Below are 12,635 nucleotides of genomic sequence, written 5' to 3' on the forward strand. Positions count from 1 at the left end.
TTAAAAACAGCAGTTCCTTCTTTCTCTAGAATCTAGGGGTCACCATGCACCATAAACTCCAGCTCGTCTAAGCTTCAGCCTATTCTGCCTCGTCCAATTAGTGGCTCCCAAACTCAAGGTTGAGGCTGCTGGTATTGGATCTGGTGAGGTGCCAATCTGCAGTGTATTTCAAGGACTCAACTGTCTGTCTCCCCACCCATAGCTACAAACAGGATCAGCACCACAAACTCCTCAGGAAACTGGTGCTAGTTTTAGGATGCCTAGGATTATCTGTGTAGAAGACAAGATGAGGTAGGGTTTTTTTTGTTTTGTTACAATTGCAGCTGGAGAGCCAAGGTTAAACTTCCCCTACTGCGTGCTGTGGTCCCACTCAATGCCCCTCCTGCCCACTCCACAACCCAGTATGCTTCAAAGTAATAAATTTAGTGCCATATCTAGTTTGGCTTTTAGAGACAGGGAGTGACTATTCTAACTATAACCATGTAACAATCTGAGAACGACAGAGGAGACTGTAGAATCCCCTTCATGCTCAGATACTAGGCCAGTACTGAACAGTCAACCCAATGTATAACCTACCGTACATGTTTTTGGTTTGTAATACAATATGGTGGTAATAGTATAATGCTTCTCGTGGCAGCCATGATGTCCTGAGCAACACCACACTAAAAGAGGAAGTCTCAGCATGATTGCTGATGTCCTGAGATATGTGGCTACCTCTGTCAGTTTAGCCAGGAAGTCTTTCTTAAACAGAAGAATGACCAGTACACCAACAGAATTGCTAGTATGCCCCCATTCCCCCAACATAAAATACTAACATTTCAACCTGGCTTTATCAAGGGAATTTCCAATCTGGAGGCCAAATGCTACACAACCCAAACTGGAAGATAGACTTTGGGTTATGTACAATACACTGAGCATTAGTAACAACAATTATTCAAAAGATTATCTATTATCTGAATGTGAAAGCTTATCTGAATTGTAAATGTATGGGAGGCCAAGTGAAAAAGTAATATTTTAAAAGTCTATAGTATTTTAGATAGGGAAAATGCTTATATCCTGACTTTCTGCCTTAATATGAGGTTAGTCACCGCTATCCATTCCTCCTTGAGGAAGATGCAACAGACCTCTTGACACGTGCAAGAGCTCTACTAGAAGACTCTTTGTAAGTGATGGTGGTGGAAAAGAAATGGTGTTTTTTTGCAGCCATCACAGTCATGGGGTAGACCCTCCAGCAGCCTTTAGTCAGTGTTCAGTTGGATTAGCTTTGCTATCACACCTAGTGGACATCTTGCCATTCATCACCTAAGCTCCACAGAAAACCGTTGAACTTAACCAGCAGGAAAGGACTCTCAGAAGTAATTACAGCAACTGCACAATCTATTTACCCATTCCAGAGGTGCAGGGGCGGAGGAAGGGGACGGGGCGGGGGTCTGCCCTGGGTGTCACCCCTCAGGGGGTGACAAAATGCTGAGCGGCACTCACCGCGGGGCCTGCAGCACACCCAAGCCACACATCTCTCCTGGGAGTGACGTGGTGGCTTGGGCACCTGCAGGCTCCATGCTGCCCAAATGGTCTGCCTGCCGCCTCCCCATCAGCTGTAGGGCAGCTGAGTGGGAGGAGATAGACAGACTCCTTGGAAGCCCCACGAAGCGTCCTGCCCCAGGTTGCCCTGCCCTGCAGGCAGTTGGTCCTGCCCCTGGGCACGTGCGCCACCCCAGGCACCCAATCGGCTTGCTCCACCATTGCAGAGGTGTCTTCAAGGGATTTGCCAGCCAAGGCACCAGAAACATCCTGCTAAACTATCAGGAAACCACCTGGAGTTACCTTAGCATCTGCTTTGCGTTGCATGTGGAAGTTCTTCAGTTCAACCCCTGGCATTTCTAGGCTGGGCTAGGAATGTTGTCTGTCTGAAGCCCTGGAGAGCTTCTGCTAGTCAGTGTGGACAGTACTGAGTTAGATGGACTTAGTGTCTGACTCAGAATAAGCAGGTCTTTGTGGCTAACGCACCATCATGTTATCTGCCCCTGACAAAGGAACTACACCAGGTTTCTAACACAAAGCACCAAATTCAGAGTGTTCTGTATTATGTGGGTGGGGCCAGATATCAACTGAGACAGACTCGTGGTTGTGAGGGAGGCATGAAAATCATAAGCCACTCCCAACAAGGGACCTTAGCGTGGATGAGATTCCTGGGGACACCCAACCTGGGCGTTAATGTTCATCTGTTATACAAGTTCTTATAACAGCTCCTTTGTATAGAGTATACCCAACTCTGCTGAATTTTTATTTGAATTTCCATTTGTTTGCTTGCTGATAAAAGCAGTATTAATGACTGGTTAGTATGACTAATGAATGTGAAAGACTTTAGTTGTAAAAGCAATCCATCAGTCGTCTAATCAAATACTACATTAATTTCATATATTGCCTGTGCTGACATTGCTCTGGGAAACTGCTGAATAATGAAGCAAGACGGTAGGGGGAAAATTGTTGCCTTCCTATGAAATTGTCGGTTTTATGTATACAACATTTAAAGCTAATCTGATGAAGCCTTCCCCTCTTGTTTTTAAGATGTATATTCAACTGTGAAAGAAAAGAAGAAAGGCATTTCTTGGGGGGGGGGGGGGCTTTTCAAAGGATGTGGTGCAATGCAATAGAAAAGATGGGAAATTGCTCCTATCCAATTTCCCTATCTGACCTTTTAACTGGACACTTTGCAGTAGATGGGACTGCATGACACATGAGATGTCTTCTAATTCTGGGATACTGGAATTCTATTGTTTAGTGAAGCAAAGCTCCAAAGGGCTATAAGTTCTTAAACCTTCTACATAAAACTTCCATGCATACAGAGACATCACTGAAGTTTTCTCCATATTTCAAAATGCATACCAAGAGTAACTAATGTCTTCTTTAAGATTTGAAGGGACAGGAAACTAGCTACAGACTCCATAATTTTGTGAACCTGCAGAACCCACCCGCTTCTTAAATATAAAACGCTTGTCACTTTCTGGCAAGGAAGATAACATTGCTGCTGTAAATCAGCTTTTGCCTGCTTCATTTATTCTGCACATCATGCAGATCCCACAGCAGAACAGAAACAATGACATAACCTCAACTCATTTATTTTAATTGTGGGATCACTTATTTCAAAACTTACTTTTTGTCACTTAACTTCTCAGAGTTTTACATGGGAAATTAATTAATTTCAGTAGATCTACCCTGAGTAAAAATTCATTGAACACCACCCACTGGGTTGTAGATCCCAGGATCTGCTGAAAGAAAGGTTCTCCTCCTTCTGCAGCCAGCTGAAAATTTTCTCCATAGTGTTGAGCAAAGCAGGGGCTTCCAAAATGGAGTGGCAGGTTGCAGGTGGGACAAGGAATATTGGAATAGTAATATTCCAATAAAGATGCTTTTATGTCTTGACAGAACAGACCTGTAGCATAAACACCTCATATGCTTTTACAGGACAATTAACAAAGAGTTTTGGTGGTTGGAGCAACTACCTTTTCTTTTGCTTACACTAGTTGTCAGCTCTGAACGACTGGATAAACCATTGTGGAAATGAAGCAAAATGAATGAAAGAAGCCATCCCCCACTTCAAAGAATGTATGAACCACAATGAAAAACAAAAATGATTTTGTATTTGAAAAATGCCAGCATGCCAGTTACTTCTTCTGAGGGAAGTAATCATGTTTACAGTGCCCATTTCACCTCTGCAGCCCTCATGTTTTTGTTCTAAATGGGTCTCCTTGTGTTGCAGCCAAACAGAGAGCTATCCTCTTTGCACAACACCTACACCTCATCATTAATAAGCAGCAACTGTAAAAGGACATTCACGCTGCAACATTTTTGGGTCCACAAATGTGTATAAATACGGCACTTTACTATGGCTCTCTAGAGGCAAGAGCAATTAGATTCATATACTTACTGTAATTAAAGTTAAAGCAGAAGCTAATTAGCAATGTTGTGTTTACTTTTCTTTAAAGAAAATAAAGATCCTAGAGTCAGACACACAATATATATATTTTTAAATTTAATGATTGCAGGTACCCACAACTATAATTCAGTCCTTATATTAGTTTCTTCGCTTGTTCATAGCCCTTCCTAGCATTTGTTGGTAGAAAATGTGATGGAAATCACTCTAGCTTTAAAGGGAAGTAGAGGAGTCATTTTTATGCTGTGAGATACGATGAGGTATATGTTCTACATTTCCCCCCTAAATCAATTTTCTTATTGAAAATAATTAGCCTTTTGAGCTCTTGACAAAGCATGGCTCCAACCTTGTATTGAGCTTTAAGACAGGACAGTGGTCTGTCTAGGTTCAGTGTTGTCTGTACTATACTAGCTGGGTTTCAGACAGGAGTCTTTCCTAGTCCAGGGATTAAGCTTTGGGCTTCCTTCATCCTAAGTATCTGTTCCACCACCAAACTATACCCACATCCTTGTGAAAGGTCAATTAAGAATGCTAGAGTCAGATGTCTGTAAACATGGTTGGATAGCACCATTGACCACAGCAGGGTGTCCACAACCCATGTGGTCTCAGTAAAGGATCTGATTTTGTGCAACTATTAGTGATCCTTCATCCATTGCATTGAGGCACATCTTATGATAAGAAACACAAAGATAAAAGGGCATTTGAGCAGCAACTGGGAATGCTGTGATGTTCAATATGCAAGCTCAAGGAAGAGAAAATCCCATTTCCTTGTCTATTTAGAAAGAATTTGATGAGCCATTAGCTGGGTTCCCTATTGCATTGATTGTCCCTCCCCCACTCCTCAACACCCCCAATATCCAAAGTTGAAAAAGCAAAGACAGCTTAATTTTCAACTTATATTTATTTCACATGAATCAAGAGAAAACCTGGGACATTAAAACACCATTTATAGTATTGTAACCAGTGCTGGTAAGGTTACCAGACGTCCCTGTTTCCCAGGGACAGTCCCCGGATTTACAAATCAGTCCCCTGACAAAATCCATCTATTTAATAGGAAGTTGAAAAGTGTCCCTGGATTCATTGAGAAAAATCTGGTAACCTTAAGGAAGGGGGTGCGGGGTGTGTGGTCTGCCCCGGGTGTCATCACTGAGGGGGGGGGTGTGACAAAATGACAAAAATATGAGTTTTTAATAATAATAATAATAATAATAATAATAATAATAATAATAATAATAAAAAATTGGGCTCATGAAACTTTTTAGTTCAGTCAACAAACGTAATGAAACACGGCTGGCACAAGGTGCCACACTGCGGGGGCCAGCACTCTGTGAGGTGAGTGGGGCTGAAAGACTTCAGAGAAGTGTGACTAGCCCAAGGTCACCCAGCAGCTGCATGTGGAGGAGCGAGGAAGCGAACCTGGTTCACCAGATTACGAGTCTACCGCTCTTAACCACTACACCACACTGGTGTGGTGGTTTGGGCGCCTGCAGGCTCCGCAGCGTGGGGCTTGTGTCTGCCCACCGCCTCTTTCTCAGCTGCTCTCCAGCTGAGGGGGAGGCGGCGGAGAGGCTTGATGCAGTGCGCCCTGCCCCCAGCTGCAGGACGCATGTGCCACACTGGCCACCCAAGCGGCTAGGTACACCACTGATTGTAACCCCCATTTGGCTAAAATGCAGCAACCCACATTTGGCTAAAATGGAAGAATAGGGAGCTTCCTGTTTGATTACAGAATTTGTTTGATACTGCTGTAAACTGATTTTTCAGGGGCACATAGAGCTGTATAAGAAAGGTATGGGTAGAAAACCCTCTTTGCATGAAAAGAACTCTGCTCATGCTTCTCTGATTCCAACTCGTAATTTCTTGCAAGATACAGTTTGTCACCAGAATGATTCATTCCAGGGCTCCAAGCATAAAGGTCTGCACTGGGAATTATGTGGCGCGATGACAAAATCAATTTATCCATCTACTACCCTTTTTGGATCCTAGCCCATGCCAGAGACTCATTTGGTTAACCTTTAAAGCCCCTTGCAAATGTTCAAGGGAAGGAACTTTCAAAATTACCTACTGCAGAAAAAACACACACATGGGTGTCCTGTTTAAAATTTTGGTCACTTAAACAATTCAAAGAAAATTTCACAATTTCCACAAATTGCGTGGGGCGTACCCATTTAAGTAAGTACTGGGTCTTAAGCACTGTTAACACTCTGACTTCAAAAAAGGAAGGACTGTGGAAAACAGTGGTTACTTTCTGGTCTATCACATTTTAAATCAATTTAAGTGACAATCACTGGTTTACGTGTCAAATCGTATAGGAAGAGGGGATTTATTTGTGTTGATAACATCTGGAAACACAGCACATTTTATTGGAAGTTGCTTTTGCTACTCTATAGTTTGCTTTTCATCTGTCAAGGGGTTACATGACAGGTATGTATGCGTTTGTGTGTTCAAGCTTCAATGTCATTTTGGTCTCAACATTGCTTCAGGTGCAATATATTCATTCCCCCTTCCAAACAAGTACAATAAAGGATATTCACAGGAAGAAAAAGGAACAACGAAAAACAACAACCACCAAACAAGATATCTAGATGTGCCTTAAAAACACATTTATGCATGACCAGTTGTTCAAGAATGTGAAGGGGGTATATCCTATTCAAATGTGTATCCTATCAAGAGCAATACAACACGTAAATATCCTCACACTGGGATGGATTCAGATTTTGCTTTCCGTGAACAGGCTGTTACTGTTGGAAGGGAGATGACTTTTGCCAATTCACTCTTCCTCTTTAGCTCCTCAACTCACAGGCAGGATTTGGGGTTGAGGACTGCAGCAGGGGATCAGCAAAAGGACCGTCCCCTGTCTCTGTGGGCAATATCGTTCACTCAGGCCAGAGCTGTTCCATAGACAGCAGTCTGAAGCGATGAAGAAACTAAAGTATGGACTAAAGAGCAATCCAAATTAGAGGGCAAACCAGAAGGCAGAACTGGAGAAAAAAAACCAAGAATCACAACCAAGAAGCAATCCAGGTCAGAGGGAAAACTAGAAGGCAGATCCGAGAACAAGTCAAGAGTCAGCACCAACCAGCAATACACACAGGGCTTGTTGTTCAAGCAAAGTTCTGCTGAGGCAGGAAGTCCTCTTATGCAAGAGCCAATGGCCAACCTGGGTAGTCTGGAAGGTTCATCCCTGAGAAGCTCCAGAGACACTGCTTGCCACATGGGGTAAAAGGGTCAGCAGTTTTATGTACAGTGGTACCTTGGGTTAAGTACTTAATTCTTTCCAGAGGTCCGTTCTTAACCTGAAACTGTTCTTAACCTGAAGCATCACTTTAGCTAATGGGGCCTCCTGCTGCTGCCGTGCTGCCGGAGCACGATTTCTGTTCTCATCCTGAAGCAAAGTTCTTAACCTGAAGCACTATTTCTGGGTTAGCAGAGTCTGTAACCTGAAGCGTATGTAACCTGAGGTACCACTGTATTTATTTGTTGCACCCACCCTGGGTATTGCAACAAAGGGCAGGATAGAAGTTTGTTTTAGAAAAAAAAAAAATAAAAAAATCTACAAAGGAGCCTGCTTATGTATCCCAATCTCCTTGGTGGAACAAAAGAGGGTCAGTTGTATGACTAAGATAGTATTCTGAGGCCAGTTATCATAGTTCTTTCTTTTCCCATGTTATTGTAATTACCTTGTAAGCCTGAAGGCAGAGCCATATTGCTTGTTTCAGGTGCTTGCCGTATTGCTTATAGAAACTGCCTGTATATATTTTTTTAAATGTTGCCTTCCATCTTGCAATTGCTCTAAGTGTGCTCTAAGTGTGGAACTGCAAAATATAGGGGCCAGGAGCTAACACTACTTACGAAAGAAAACTGACGAGCAACAAGAGCCTGGGCTTGAATACATCCCTCTGCTTGCAAGCAAGTGATTTTGGTAATAGAAATGACCAAAATCGCACAGCAGTTCCAGTACTACAACCCCCAATGCTATAATTGTAGCGAAACACACACACACACACACATACGGCCTATGAGGTGCAATATGTCTATAGCAAATGAGGCACTAACAGCTAATAGCAACAGGGGAGAAAAATATCAGTATTAATGGCACTGATACAATTTCCCATTATCTAAGTGTATCAGGTCTGTGTGTGCACTAAATGCGATATATTTTTGTACAATCTGTAGCATTCTGGGGATATGTTCATGGCTCCTAGTTCCATGATGAATTACAGTGTCCCCCCCCCCCAATAGTAATAATAACAGTACTACTACTAATAATTTTGAACTGCAAAAATTCAGCATCTTTCAACATTGCTGAGTAAACTGACTGCATAAGCGATGACTCCATAAACTTTAGGAACTCATTTATTATGTTGCTAGATCAGACACTGCATTTATTCACACAGTGCATCTATAAAACTGAGCTTTCATTAGAGTCATGGGGAGGCCCAAGCCTCTTTCTCTTCACTTGAGAAGGTGAAGCTCAAGAAGATAATTAAACATGAAACAATGAGGAGGCTTGCTGGGTAAGCAGTAGTGTGAAAACAGTTACTCCTCACAAAAGAGGGGAAATTAGCTGGCTGGATAAAAGAGGAAGTGTCAGACTGGAAGACTGGAAGGAGGACTCTGCCAGCATAAGCGGGGAGAGCTCCATGCATCATTAATGCCATTTTTTTAACACTTAAGCTCCACAGCTGTCCAAGTCCAAACACATTCAAATGCCACACATTCAGAGAAATGAATATGCTGTGTTGAAATTATTTCCCTTAAACTTCCCATGTTCATCTTTCACTCGTTGCAGCCAACTGCCAAATGTAGCAGGCTCTCAGTGGAGCATCTTTGTTTACAGAGTCAGTGCAAACAGAGCCTTCTAAAGAGATTCAGTGTCGTCATTATATTATAACAAACACATCATTTTTTTACATTGTAAACACCAATATTTCCAGGAACAGAAAGTTTGGTTTGATTTTGATGCTTTCAAACTGTGCAGTTTCATTTGTGATGTGCTGTTTCCTTTCAGAACTTCCCTTCTCCAGAACAGTGTTCCCTGAAGCAGCCAGGATTCCCCCCCCCCTTTTTTGGCAGAGGTTCAGGTGCACACAGTGCCAAAAGAAATAGAATAAACAAACACTGCTTAATGCAGCTGGCTAGGTAATTTACATATTACTGCACACCAAATATGGAGACCTGAATATGGATTAGAACTCCTGTGATGATACAAATGCTGTATAGATAAAGAAAATGAAAAATTCTACATAACCATCAATTTACCTTTCTCGGGAGTGACATTTTACTGTGAAATATATATAGAAACACATAGGAACATTAAAATATATATGGGGAAATAGGTACACTGTAGATGTTTGTGTATATGCTTATGTCAGTCCATCCATCTAATTACACACACACACACACACACACACACACACACACACACTTAGGCAACAATACACAATTCTTATTTAGGCATCCTCTCTCAAAAGTGTATTTTTTCCATAGACAAATGCTAAAGTGCAAAGAAAATAAATATCAAAATAGCTAACATATGCTGGACTGTTTTGGCATATTATATTGTCACAATAATTCTGAGTGTTTACTTGATGCAAACTTAGCTAGATGCTAAGATGTCCTGCTATACTAGGCAATGGAAGTGAAAATACAGGAACCATTTACTCATGTTTTAGTACACTGGTATCTGCTTTCAGAAGTAAGAGCTTCAAAGTATCCTCAATTTTGTTGTTAATGTTTAAACATACTGTGAGCATACCCCTTGGCACAGATTAAAATCAAAACTGAAGTTATACAACTGAGATCAATAGAACTCACCCCAAAGCAAGTGTGTGGGAGGGTAGCAGTTTTTCTAGCAAAATTCAAAATCAGATACATTCAAAACTGTAATTCAAAACAATTAAACTGAAAATTAGAACCTATGACCTTTTATGCAGGTATTGCTATCTAACCGACTCTCTCACAGTATTAACAAACAATAGACTACAAAAACAGAGACTCTTACAGTCTAAATAAATGCAGTGAAGTCTCATTTATAGACAAATCATTGTCAGCATTATAGAGAAATGTCATTGTTATTTAGGCTGCAATCCTAAACCCACTTATCTAGGAGTAAATACATTAGAATTCAATAGGACTTAGTTCTGAGTAGATGTGGTCAGAATTGTGCTGTTAATTTAGTATATGTGTGTATATATAGATATATAAATTGAATCAATTTTATCTTCCTGCTTATTTAAAAATGTAACAGCCTGTACTGTTTTCTCCATACAAACTGAATGTAACAGGTATACCAATGGGATAATTCAGCATTTTAAATCCAGTTAAGATTAAGAATAATTGGTGAAACTGGTACACCTGCATCAGGACCACTGGACACCTTCATCTGCCCCAGCTGCAACAAAACATCTCTCTCTCATATCGGTCTCTACAGCCATAGCAGGCGCTGTAACTCTCTAATGGTTTGACTTAGCCACAAAGGTGCACCCTTCCATTGTCTCCCAAGACAGACAGATGCCAACAAAATAAAATGTGGAATAGTAGTCATTGTAGTAGCAGCAATAGTCAAAGGCCTAAAACAAGGTCCCAAGAAGGTAAATGAAAAGAATTCAAACATTTTATAGACAAACATTCTGATCCAGAATGATATATAAATTAATAGAAAAAAGTTTCTACTTGTGGATTGACTCTACTGTGGGCAAAACAGGGTTCTGAGGTTAGAAAGAAGTCTCATTTTTAAAGTGTTTTCTGTGCCCCTCCCTGAAAAAATCCTGTGGACACACATGCTCGTGGAAGGCTTATATCAAGTATCTGGTATTAATGGAACATAAATGGAGCAAGTAATTTCCACAGGATGCTGACTGTGTTTTCTTTCCTGATTTTCACACCAGCTTGCAGAATGAGGTCTATAGTAAATTCTTATGCTACTTCTTTTGCCATTTGTTCTTGCTTCACAAAATAATTATTTAGTTCGCAATTAGGCCATTTCAGATGCCAAGTGGTGTTAGTATTGAGTGGTGATGTGTATCAAAACAGCAACGTGATAACTTGTGCATCATTCTTCTATAGGTGATTTTTCAACATGTGTAATGAGCATCATGCTATTGATTTTTTTTAAGCATTTCACCAATGGGAAAGGCAGAGAACAAGGACACTTCATTGAGGGCCAACTTTATGAACAACTGTTTTCTTTCCCTAAAAGTGTCAGGGAAGCACAAAAGAAGAAGTGGATGAGGATATCAGCTTAGCAGGAATGCAGCATTTTAGCACATTTTTGTTTCCAGGTTTGCTTTCCATTCATTAAAAAGAATCTGGATTTTTTCCCAACCTCCTCTCAAATGGTACTTTCAGCAACCTCTTTGACTCCTAAGAATAAGCATCCAAGAAAAAGGCTTATGGAAAGCGAATGCTTGGTGTTGTTGTTTTTTAAAGTGAGCTGTCTCACCACCGCAGATTTTTCCAAGTTCTTACAACTCTAATTAAAATGTGGTAATTGGTTATGTTACCTCAATTACCATGATGCATGGACATTGATGCAGAGTGACACCAATTGAATCCCTTGGGTGTTATACCCTAAGGCCATCCCATTTATTGTGGCCTTATTATTTTCAATTATGTGGCTGGATGTACAGCATACTTTCAAAGCCAATGCACATGGGAATTGAGCTGGACACATAGTACAGTGTACTTACAGAAGCGTTCGGCAGCAGAGGAAAATTTGCATGATGGAAAGGAAGCATTTCTCAAATCCACATAAATAATCTAAGTCAGAAATATTGCAGAGAGCAAGGAACAGACTTCAATCAGGCAGGCATCCCAAACCTAAATGATACCAACTCAAAATGTGGCAACTAACAGCTTCTTCAGTTGTGTAGGGGGGGAAAATGAACAGTGGCCTCTTATATGTGACAGATTTCAAGGCAAGGACAGTGAAATCACAGATAATGAATGGAAAAGAACGACAGTCTCTCTTTTGGAAGAGCTGTTTTGCCTAAACCCTCATTTATAACCCTGGCAATTCTGCTTATATGAGCAGCTTCTACAAGGAGAAGGTTTTTCCTGGGAAAGGAGTGGGACCAGGGGAAACCGCTCAGACCTGGGTGTAGAAAGCATTGATCAAGTGGAAAACTGCTTGGACCTGAGCTTCCTATGTATGGGACAAGCAGCACTGTGGACGAGCTGTCAATCTTTTTGTTGGCAGCTGTGACCATGAGTATATTTTTACTAGCTTAGGTTGGTTAACCAACTGCTTCTGTTCCTAGGGATGAATACTATGGTTACATCCAAACTGGATGACTATAACAAGCACTAAACAGGGCCGCAGGGACAGAATTTGGGTAGAGTCGCTACTAGGAGAACATTACACCAAAACCACATCCATGCCATACATTTAAAGCACTATTATACAACTTTCCCGCCATGGCTTTCCCCAATGAATTCTGGGAACTTTAGTTTGTTTAGAGTGCTGATAGCTGTTAGGCGAGCCCTATTTCCCTCTCTGAGTTACAGTTCCCAGAGTTCCCTGGGAAGAAGGATTGATTGTTAAACTACTCCTGGAATTCCATTTCATAGGCAGGTAGTCTGAATTATTCACAAATCCTTTTCACTTAATCAAATGAATGAACTAAATGAAATAAACTTTATGCAAATAGACTTGACACATGACTGGATGGGGAAAGTGCATTGGGGAGTGCTCTAGAAT

At 41.2% G+C, this 12,635-nt stretch overlaps 1 protein-coding gene and 1 long non-coding RNA gene across 4 annotated transcripts in view; one reads left to right on the top strand and one right to left on the bottom strand.

Annotated features, from left to right (window-relative positions):
- The window catches only part of LOC309345740, a 55,552-nt gene that overhangs the window by 38,430 nt on the left and 4,487 nt on the right, over positions 1 to 12,635 (top strand). The gene's annotated exons all lie outside the window — the stretch shown is intronic.
- Positions 1 to 12,635, bottom strand: part of AKAP6 (A-kinase anchoring protein 6) — a 239,361-nt gene that overhangs the window by 9,871 nt on the left and 216,855 nt on the right. The window lies entirely within an intron of this gene.

The sequence above is a fragment of the Podarcis erhardii genome (genome assembly GCF_964252035.2).
Source record: "Podarcis erhardii genome assembly, chromosome: 1".
Taxonomy (NCBI): Eukaryota; Metazoa; Chordata; class Lepidosauria; order Squamata; family Lacertidae; genus Podarcis; species Podarcis erhardii.